The following is a 12,389-nucleotide window of genomic DNA, read 5'->3' on the forward strand; positions in this document are numbered from 1 at the left end:
AGTATTTTCACGTCATCTTGGTGAACTTTGCTCATAGTATTTTCGAGTGTGTTCCAGAATTTTTCGACATTTTCGGTGTTTTTCTTATTTTAGATGTTGGTGGGAACATGTGCATTGATGAGTGTATATCTTTTACTGGGGCTCTGAGTGAGTATAGTCATAAGTCGATTGTTGGTGGACCGGCCGCGGTAGCCGAGCGGTTCTAGGCGCTTCAGTCGGGACCGCGCGACTGATACGGTCGCAGGTTCGAATACTGCCTCGGACATGGATGTGTGTGATGTCCTTAGGTTAGTTAGGATTAAGTAGTTCTAAATTCTAGGGGACTGATGACCTCCGCTGTTAAGTCCCATAGTGCTCAAGCCATTTGAATCTTTTGATTGTTGATGGGTGTGATTTCTTTGACAGAATTGATGATAGATCTGTGTTCGAGAAATACAATGCCGAAGACTGGTACGCCTTTCGCTACCTTTTGTTGTATTTTGCTGTTGAAGATGCAAGGTTTCCGTAATGCAAGGTTTCATAGTCAGTTAGTCGTGGTTCTTGAAGAGCAAGGATGAGAACTTTTTGTCGGTCGATTTCCTTTGTGAGATTATTTAGTTTTCGAGTTTGGACCAATATATCGAAGTTTAGTTTTCAATTGCATGTTTTCTGCTTGTAGTGAAATTTACCAGAGATCTTCGGTATTTTCTGCCGTGCTAACGTGGACTCCCCAGAATCCGAAAATCCAACAGCCGCCTGTCGACAGCCAGGTTGTGTACCACCTCGGGTAAAGTTGACTTTGCTTGCATAGTTCATGTTTGCTTGTGTTTCATTGGTTTGGCTTGGGTGATACCTGACCGGACAGGACCAGAGCGTGTTGAAGCCTTTGGAAGCAAATATTTTCAGCCAAGCTCATTGAGCTAACAGATGGTGACCAGAGTAGCGGTGATTTTCATTCTGACGTGTCTGGATTTTGGGTTCAACGGATTGAGAAGCCGTTCAGGATTGTGTTAGTATTTGGTTCACCCCAAGTATTTTATTTCCTCGGCACCATCCATATGGGGAGGGTTTCCCCTATCCGCCACACGGGATTATTATTATTATTATTGTCATTATGTCAACAGCAAATCCGAAATGGGTTATCTTCCCACCACTGAAATAGATGTGTATTGTTCGATTCAATATTTCCATCACATAAATATGGGTTATAATTACGTTACATTGCTGCTAGTAGACATATTTCTCACTTTTTCTTGGACAGTTGCTGCCTGTTACTCCATCATAGGAATTTATGTGCACAGCATTGTTGCAATACGGACCATCAAATTATCCGATTTCTGTAATTTCATTTCGATACCAGATCGTTCTAATCGGATTCATCCGGTCAGTCTTAAAAAATATCCGACTACGACGCTCATCATATGATATACTGGATAAACCACATTCTTAATCGGACTGTTGAATCTAGATCTCTTATCTATGACAGGCCCTGAATTCTTAAACACTGTGAAAATAATAATCCAATGTGCTTATTACAAATACACTCTTGGAAATTGAAATAAGAACACCGTGAATTCATTGTCCCAGGAAGGGGAAACTTTATTGACACATTCCTGGGGTCAGATACATCACATGATCACACTGACAGAACCACAGGCACATAGACACAGGCAACAGAGCATGCACAATGTCGGCACTAGTACAGTGTATATCCACCTTTCGCAGCAATGCAGGCTGCTATTCTCCCATGGAGACGATCGGAGAGATGCTGGATGTAGTCCTGTGGAACGGCTTGCCATGCCATTTCCACCTGGCGCCTCAGTTGGACCAGCGTTCGTGCTGGACGTGCAGACCGCGTGAGACGACGCTTCATCCAGTCCCAAACATGCTCAATGGGGGACAGATCCGGAGATCTTGCTGGCCAGGGTAATTGACTTACACCTCCTAGAGCACGTTGGGTGGCACGGGATACATGCGGACGTGCATTGTCCTGTTGGAACAGCAAGTTCCCTTGCCGGTCTAGGAATGGTAGAACGATGGGTTCGATGACGGTTTGGATGTACCGTGCACTATTCAGTGTCCCCTCGACGATCACCAGTGGTGTACGGCCAGTGTAGGAGATCGCTCCCCACACCATGATGCCGGGTGTTGGCCCTGTGTGCCTCGGTCGTATGCAGTCCTGATTGTGGCGCTCACCTGCACGGCGCCAAACACGCATACGACCATCATTGGCACCAAGGCAGAAGCGACTCTCATCGCTGAAGACGACACGTCTCCATTCGTCCCTCCATTCACGCCTGTCGCGACACCACTGGAGGCGGGCTGCACGATGTTGGGGCGTGAGCGGAAGACGGCCTAACGGTGTGCGGGACCGTAGCCCAGCTTCATGGAGACGGTTGCGAATGGTCCTCGCCGATACCCCAGGAGCAACAGTGTCCCTAATTTGCTGGGAAGTGGCGGTGCGGTCCCCTACGGCACTGCGTAGGATCCTACGGTCTTGGCGTGCATCCGTGCGTCGCTGCGGTCCGGTCCCAGGTCGACGGGCACGTGCACCTTCCGCCGACCACTGGCGACAACATCGATGTACTGTGGAGACCTCACGCCCCACGTGTTGAGCAATTAGGCGGTACGTCCACCCGGCCTCCCGCATGCCCACTATACGCCCTCGCTCAAAGTCCGTCAACTGCACATACGGTTCACGTCCACGCTGTCGCGGCATGCTACCAGTGTTAAAGACTGCGATGGAGCTCCGTATGCCACGGCAAACTGGCTGACACTGACGGCGGCGGTGCACAAATGCTGCGCAGCTAGCGACATTCGACGGCCAACACCGCGGTTCCTGGTGTGTCCGCTGTGCCGTGCGTGTGATCATTGCTTGTACAGCCCTCTCGCAGTGTCCGGAGCAAGTATGGTGGGTCTGACACACCGGTGTCAATGTGTTCTTTTTTCCATTTCCAGGAGTGTACGTTATTTAAATATAAATAAATGAACTAACGAGATAACAGTTTATTTACAGGGGCAGAGCCCCAACCATCATAGCAGAGCAGTGCGAGATTGGTTTCAGGGCCAAGAGAGGATAAACTTGTTGCCGTTTGTTCCACGACCACCGAACATCAACCAGATAGAGAATATGTGGGCAGAGGTAACAAAGTCATTGCCATGTGGACCTACAAATGCAAGCGACCTTTGGACGAATGTAGAAAACGTATGGTGGGAAGTAAACCATCACACTACACTGTCGACGACTTAATGAAATCAATTCCCCTACGCCTTCTAGAAATCTTACATAATGATCGTGGGTGGGTTGGTTACTAAAAGTATACTCGTCCACAAAACCCACGTGGACAATTATCTGATAATCGGTCAAGCTTTGCTTTGTCGCAGTTCTTTAGCATACAAGTCCATTTACTTTCAGTCCCCTCCTTACAATTCTTGCAATGCAAGGTAATTGAAAAATCTCATCCACTCGACGCCAGCTGAGGAATTGACTGGTGCATGTGTTGTTCAACACACAGTAGTTGTCACCCTCACTGGAATCAGTGACTGTGTGTGTGTGTGTGTGTGTGTTTTCGTGTTCACGTACAATCTGAAATGGTTCAAATGGCTCTGAGCACTATGGGACTCAACTTGTGAGGTCATTAGTCCCCTAGAATTTAGAACTAGTTAAACCTAACTAACCTAAGGACATCACACACATCCATGCCCGAGGCAGGATTCGAACCTGCGACCGTAGCAGTCTCGCGGTTCCAGACTGCAGCGCCTAGAACCGCACGGCCACTTCGGCCGGCTGCACAATCTGAATCAATACTATTAACATTAGAGAGACAACCAACAATAAATATTGCATCAAATAGGACTGTAAAGTATTTTAATGGGATGAGAAGTTACAAACTGAATTTTTACTCAACTTACGTCCTGCATATTACGTCAAGTAAGATGTATTAAATTCATGTTCAATAAAAATAGGACACATGTTAAATGTCATTTTTTCTGTAATTTGTCTATACTACCATCTCCTACAATATATAATATTCCTCCTGAAACATCCGGTATCATTATTTGGGTCTCGACGGGGCATCGAAAATTTTTTTCAGTGCTAGACTCACGACATCGTCCGAACCCTCGCGGCAATACAGTGTGGACGCGAGCGATTGGAATAATTGCCGGGGGGGGGGGGGGGGGGGGGGGATTCCCCGCATGTGGTATGCGGCGAAGACGGGAATTCGCGTCTGATGAGGAGCATGTGTAGGTAGTTGCTGCAGAGAGGTTGGCTGCTGTGTCCCGACAGTGCCCACCGTCGGAGGTTCGAGTCGTCCCTCCGGCATGGGTGTGTTTGTTGTCCATAGCGTAAGTTAGTTTAAGTTAGATTAAGTAGTGTGTAAGCTTAGGGACCGATGAACTTAGCAGCTTGATCTAATAAGTTCTTACGACAAATTTACAAAATTTTAAATCCAAATAACTGCATCTCGGTTCTTACAATAGTGCAATAGGTGCCCACTGGTTAGATGTAACCCGGATTGTGGTTAAGGGCGAATCCCAAGCACATGGCGACGAACAATTGGGAGCGGAAACTTAATGTATCCGAACCTTGTTGAAGGACCATGACATGCGATCGTTAGACCGACTGCAGAAAGTTCAGTTTATAAATACATACATACTTAGCAAAATATATCATCTCGCAGTAGTCTTACCGATACCGCAGGTCACTGCACATAAAATATTAGCTGTAGCCTCTTGGTATGTGTGGAAACAAAACATCTTCAAAGTATCCTTCCACACGCTGACTTTGGAGAGGCAAAACGGAGGACTTGGTTTTAAAGACATGCTTTTAAACTAATACATGCCACTAAGACAGGCATCACGATACTTCTGTTTCTCTCGTTATATCCTGGGGATAGGAATGCTCCTGTTAATGTAGCACGCCAGCATTGATTACGTCCGAAAGTACTATGGCGATTGGAGCTGTATAAGACTTCCACCAACACAAACCAACACTAGAACCGTTTATGATTATATTGCCAGACATCGTCTTCACAAACCAATTCCGGTAAATTAACCTACAAAAAACTGGAGGAACGTCTGGAAAAATATCAACAATAAAATTATACCAACTACAGTCAGTGCCGTATGGTGCGACGTTGTAAACGAAACCATACCCACAGCGGAACGATTATGGAAAATCAAATTGAGACCATCTCCATACTGCGACAAATGTCGGCTTGTAGAAACTGTAGCGCACACCTTCTTATGTGAAAATAGAATCAGAATTTGGAACTGGACTAGGAAGAAATTAGCACTATCAACAGAACCGTAGATAGTCATATACCGATAACTGAAGCTTTACAACCCGTCTGGAAATGTTACCCGTCCGCAAAGAATAACAGTTATTCGTGGCTTCTGGGACAGTTTGTGTTTTACGTCGTAACAAGCAAAACTTAGAAGAGTACATGTTCTATATTCCAGAAGAACATTTTAAGCTGAAGAAGAATAACAAATATAAGGAATGGTTTAAAATTTTTATCTAATGCTTTATATGGGCTACAAAGAGGTGGACAGTTTTATTGATTAGAAGCAGAATACTATTCTTTCACTTTTTTTTATTCCTGGAATATTCTTTTACGTTGGTTCTAAAATCAGAACTGTTCTAATTTGTCAAAACCCCTCGGGCTCCGTAAGTTCTTTCATTTGTTGAAAAATATATGGCTTCCTTACAGACCTCATATGCATCCAGTGCATAATAACTTAAATTGTGAATATATTTCTGAATGAATGTTTGTTATGTATTTTTCCGTCACCCTTTTCACTGTTATAAGTTATGTTCTGCAAGGAACGCACGCCATTGGAGGCGGCAATCTGTAATTTATTTTACCTTAATTACTACTTCAATTTTGTTCTACAATTTAAAGGAATATATGGGTGCAAACATGGAATACATGGGAATAATGCAGCTGCTCAGTGACAGGTATGGGGGAGGCATTGTGGCCGGGCCTCGGATCTTCGACCCCTGCCCTCTTTGCCTCCGCCTGCCTGGTGCTGAAAGTCTTCTCAAACTTAAAAAATAATAATAATAGTGCAGTGATCAGCACGTCATTCAAGTAAGCAGGAGGTCTAGGTTCGAAGCCCAGTCGGTCACAAATTTTCATCTGTCGTCGTTGCTGTGTTTCAACGCGCTGTGACAGTGTGGACGTCGGTCCTTCGATATTTAAGATGCAATTGTTTTTTGAGGCAATAGAGGTGATTTACGAACATTTGTCTTGCCATCAATGTAACGGGACTTCAACGGCATCCAACCCTTAGTCATTGCTTTGTGCCGGCGCTAACCCATGTCACATATATGCGAATCAGATTGTAGTTCATATTTAGTCGAATATCGAATGGTCAGTATACAAGTATGCCGGACGGGGCGGCCGAGCGGTCTGGAACCGCGCGACCGCTACGGTCGCAGGTTCGAATCCTGTCTCGGGCACGGATAGTGCTCAGAACCATTTGAACCATTTTTGAAGTATACAAGTATTTACGAACAGTAGAAGCAGGATTGCAGCAAACTGATCATTTAACCAAGTGCAACATAGAGTACCTGTGCAATGAGTCATTCCAGCTGCATAGCTGAGGGTAATATTTGTTAAGCAATTCATTGCAGAATTAATGTAATACCCGCACAATGATCTCTGTAGTCATACTGTATCATTAGCAGCCCGCGAATGGAGTAGTATGTTCGTTAAATCGGATTACTCAAGCTAGGGCAAATAAAGACAAGCGACGACGACACATCACTATCTTTACTTAAGTAGGTAGTCAGCGCCAAATTATGTGCGCCACCATTAACGTTACAGTAAGCAGTTTGACAGCATAACACCACTACAACTACTGACAACCTGAACCATTATCATCACGCAGTTGTAACTTGCAGTGATTACAAGTTGCTGATGTTTGTCAAGAATGGCGGAAAGCGCCTCTGAAGTTCCATTTGCATTATGCCTAGGACGAAGAGAATCCTAAATAACAGTAATAGGTCACCCAGCGAAGAGAAGAGTCCACGTATTGTCTCAAGTTCTTGCAGTTTGACATTAATACAGTTTCCGATGGTTTCACACTAACGGGTTCTTTTGGCTATCGGAATACTCATAAGGGAATTATAAAAGTGTAATTGCTAGAACGCTCACCTACCTTAATAGCACCTCATTCTGGATTGAATACGACTCGGAAAGCTACGTTAATTTGACGTTTCCATCCATCTCCTGACGTCTTACTGAATGAAGTCTGAAGTGCACACACAGTTGTGTTGCCTGTCGCAAGGATTCTGTGAAGTGCTGTGGCAGCTGGCAGTCATTGCTGAATACAGACATGTGCAAATATCCTCACTGCTCTAGGGGAACTCGTCTTTGTTGCATTTTTTCCATACCGTAATTAGCACAATAACATAAGGCTTGTTCTGCTGAAGAACTTGATGTCCACAAGTCCTTAAATAAGAATTTCCTAGCGGGAGTAATGCATGAAAGGAGACAGACTGTTGGAAAAAGAATGGACAGCTCCCTGCTTTTTGTGTTTCCGATAGCGCCTACGATAAGAATCTGGTGTTATATTATGCTTCAGAACCCTAAACTGTTTACTTCCTCACTTCATACTAAAACAAGGGCGTCGATATGAGAAGAGGAAATGAAATATACGCTTCCAAGACATAATATTTCCTTGTGTGCTACTACTGCATACATGAAAGCCCTGCAGTTAATTTTTGTATGTTGGATAAATTTTGATATCACCTCCCATTCCTTTGTGAGAAGGTTCCTATTTTCTTGGGATTCAAATAGAGTGGACATTTCATCACTGGTTAATATTCTGATGACTAATGACAAGATACCCGTTGCAATTGCTCCATGGCACCTGTGAGTAGAGTCTCACGTTGGTTACTGTAAGAACACGCAGGCAGTGATATCCGCTCACTGCAGTCAGAGCCAAGGTGATTTCTTTCTGTTTATGGCGAAGCGTCTGCTGCAGTGTCCACGCTCAGCTAACATAAACAAATCGCGGCGGCATTGGGCACTGCTAAACGCTGCACTTATCGCGAGCCTCAACAGCGACAGCCCACTGTCTCTGCTAACGATACTATGGATTTAATACATCTTACTTGACGTAATATGCAGGACGTGGGTTGAGTAAAAATTCAGTTTGTAACTTCCCATCCCATTAAAATACTTTACAGTCCTATTTGATGCAATATTTATTGTTGGTTGTCTCTCTAATGTTAATAGTATTGATTCAGTTTGTGCGTGAACACGAAAACACACACACACACACACACAGTCACTGATTCCAGTGAGGGTGACAACTAGTGTGTGTTGAACAACACATGCACCAGTCAATTCCTCAGTTGGCGTCGAGTGGATGAGATTTTTCAATTACCTTGCATTGCAAGAATTGTGAGGAGGAGACTGAAAGTAAATGGACTTGTATGCTAAAGAACTGCGACAAAGCAAAGCTTGACCGATTATCAGATAATTGTCCACGTGGGTTTTGTGGACGAGTATACTTTTAGTAACCAACCCACCCACGATCATTATGTAAGATTTCTCGAAGGCGTAGGGGAATTGATTTCATTGAGTCGTCGACAGTGTAGCGTGATGGTTTACTTCCCACCATACGTTTTCTACATTCGTCCAAAGGTCGCTTGCATTTGTAGGTCCACATGGCAATAACCTTGTTACCTCTGCCCACATATTCTCTATCTGGTTGATGTTCGGTGGTCGTGGAACAAACGGCAACAAGTTTATCCTCTCTTGGCCCTGAAACAAATCTCGCACTGCTCTGCTATGATGGATGGGGCTCTGCCCCTGTAAATAAACTGTTATCTCGTTAGTTCATTTATTTATATTTAAATAACGTATTTGTAATAAGCACATTGGATTATTATTTTCCACAGTGTTTAAGAATTCAGGCCCCGTCATAGATAAGAGATCTAGATTCAACAGTCCGATTAAGAATGTGGTTTATCCAGTATATCATATGATGAGCGTCGTAGTCGGATATTTTTTAAGACTGACCGGATGAATCCGATTAGAACGATCTGGTATCGAAATGAAATTACAGAAATCGGATAATTTGATGGTCCGTATTGCAACAATGCTGCGCACATAAATTCCTATGATGGAGTAACAAGCAGCAACTGTCTAAGAAAAAGTGAGAAATATGTCTACTAGCAGCAATGTAACGTAATTATAACCCATATTTATCTGATGGAAATACTGAATCGAACAATACACATCTATTTCAGTGGTGGGAAGATAACCCATTTCGGATTTGTTGATGACATAATGACAATAATAATAATAATAATCCCGTGTGGCGGATAGGGGAAACCCTCCCCCATATGGGTGGTGCCGAGGAAATCAAATACTTGGGGTGAACCAAATACTAACATAATCCTGAACGGCTTCTCAATCCGTTGAACCCAAAATCCAGACACGTCAGATTGAAAATCACCGCTACTCTGGTCACCATCTGTTAGCTCAATGAGCTTGGCTGAAAATATTTGCTTCCAAAGGTTTCAACACCCTCTGGTCCTGTCCGGTCAGGTATCACCCAAGCCAAACCAATGAAACACAAGCAAACATGAACTATGCAAGCAAAGTCAACTTTACCCCAAGTGGTACACAACCCGGCTGTCGACAGGCGGCTGTTGGATTTTTGGATTCTGGGGAGTCCACGTTAGCACGGCAGAAAATACCGAAGATCTCTGGTAAATTTCACTACAAGCAGAAAACATGCAATTGAAAACTAAACTTCGATATATTGGTCCAAACTCGAAAACTAAATAATCTCACAAAGGAAATCGACCGACAAAAAGTTCTCATCCTTGCTCTTCAAGAACCACGACTAATTGACTATGAAACCTTGCATTACAGAAACCTTGCATCTTCAAGAGCAAAATACAACAAAAGGTAGCGAAAGGCGTACCAGTCTTCGGCATTGTATTTCTCGAACACAGATCTATCATCAACTCTGTCAAAGAAATCACACCCATCAACAATTAAAAGGTTCAAATGGGTCTGAGCACTATAGGACTTAACAGGGGAGGTCATCAGTCCCCTAGAATTTAGATCTACTTAAAGCTAACTAACCTAAGGACATCACACACATCCATGTCCGAGGCAGTATTCGAACCTGCGACCGTATCAGTCGCGCGGTCCCGACTGAAGAGCCTAGAACCGCTCGGCCACCGCGGCTGGACCATCAACAATCGACTTATGACTATACTCACTCAGAGCCCCAGTAAAAGATATACACTCATCAATGCACATGTTCCCACCAACATCTAAAATAAGAAAAACACCGAAAATGTCGAAAAATTCTGGAACACACTCGAAAATACTATGAGCAAAGTTCACCAAGATGACGTGAAAATACTAATGGGAGACTTCAACTCTCTATTTGGGACAGAAAAAAACCTGTAGAAAAATCATTGGTACAAATTCAACACACCGAAACGCTTAGACCAACGGCACACGTCTGACTGACATTTGCCAACAATTCAACCACAAAAGGATGTCTTCCCACTTTAGGAAAAAGCCAGTTCCCAGGTAACATGCTTGGCTACCAGTGAAAGCTGCTTTCGTTCGCCTTTCGAGACTCGCTGAAAGCCAGGTTTTTAATTCTTTTGTAGCAGAGCTACAAGCAGGCAGATACAAACTCAACAAGGGAATCGTAAAACAACGCTCGAGCAAAAGTCGTCTTGCTACTTTCAGTAACCCTTAGTGTCAGAGCGAAAACCTTACGGTATTGCCAAATTCATAATGCCACTTTTGTTTTCTGCCAACATATTTTTTGTTGTTGTGAATATGTAGTTTTATCTATGAAATGCCACATTTTCATAATACTTGCGAATGATACAGGAAATGAAGTAAATACAGATCTTTTCGAAGTCAAAAGTCGGTAATATACTACTAACTCTGCATTTAATTTGTATTAGTACAGCGAATATTTTAACTGAATTTTCCATTAGTTTACTAAACGCAACAGTAATCATCAAAGAGAAATTAATCAGCAGCAGAATTTTCTTTCACGATATCCAAAACTTTTCCGACAATGCTAAAGTTGTTTACAAATTCTACGCCAGTAGAAAGCTAGTGGTTCTAACGATGTCATTAAACCAGTGTAGTTTTAAGAGTATTTTCGTCTAGGAATGAATTGCCTTGACGGTTGATCGATCAAGAGCGGGAAAGGTAAAATTTTACGAATATATGACGAGACGGTCATGTGGTCGAGAGAGGACTGCCCTATCAATACAAGTGCCTGAGAGACGACTTTCCTATCAATCTCATGGATAGTTTTGTTTCTCAAATCAACAGAGTGCGTTATCATGCAGTAGCACAGGTGATGTAGTTTTGTTGCTCGATTTTCTTACACTGCGACCGAACGGTGTCTCAGTTGTTGGCAACAAATTCCAGCTGTGCTGCACACACCCCTTGGGGCAGAATTCGTAGCCCAAAACACACTTTTGGAGCTATCAGATGTAAAACATTATGTTCACACTACTCTTTGCTCTTTTGGTGGGGCTCAGCCTTTCATTTCTTCTTAGGAAGTTAATGATAAAGGCATCATAACACGTCACCAGTAGCAGTACTGCACAGGAATGCTCAATGAGCGACCTGATGACGGTCAATACTAGTCACTCCGTTGATTTTTGCTGTTTCGAATTAGAGCATGCAGTACACCTCTACCAGACTTCTGAACTTTGCCTGTTGAATGCAAATGTCGCATGATGGTAAAATGGTAATCTATCACATATATCAGTAGTCGAGACTTCCTCAATGTAGAAAATCATTCATGCCAGAACGATCTTTGTTGAAACAAGAATATCTTTTCCTGGCTTATTTTTGCCAAAAGCACTCGCTCCACACACAGTTCAAATCTTTCTAGCTGCCTCCTCTGCATTCACCCCTCTGTTATACCAAAAGTAAACGTTGTGTTGCAGATGTTACACCTTTTTCCACTTGCGACTCAATTTTACAATGCTTAACTGTAGTTCATGATTTTCAAGTTTGCAAAATCCAATGCTTAACTGCAAGATGGTAACTAGAACTTCAAATTCGAAAATGACAGTTGATACATACACTGACAGCGTGGCGCCGCGTTCACCTGGGCGGCGCCGGATTTCAGGCGGCGGGTGGCGTCTCGCCGGTGGCCGGTAGCCGCTGTAGTGCGAGGAAACGCTGGAGCGTAAGCTGTTATGATCGCGACGCAGCCACGAGCTTTCGTGCGGAATTGTTTCTGGAATACTTGTTATTGCTGGTGGGTAGAATGTTAAGCGAATTATCGTCGATGTTCAATCAGACTCATAACTTTAGACTGAAATGTGGTTTTTAAAAAAGAAAAATAATAATAATGCATAATGCAGCTGGACACGAACAGGCGAC

The sequence above is a fragment of the Schistocerca cancellata genome, chromosome 4 (genome assembly GCF_023864275.1).
Source record: "Schistocerca cancellata isolate TAMUIC-IGC-003103 chromosome 4, iqSchCanc2.1, whole genome shotgun sequence".
Taxonomy (NCBI): Eukaryota; Metazoa; Arthropoda; class Insecta; order Orthoptera; family Acrididae; genus Schistocerca; species Schistocerca cancellata.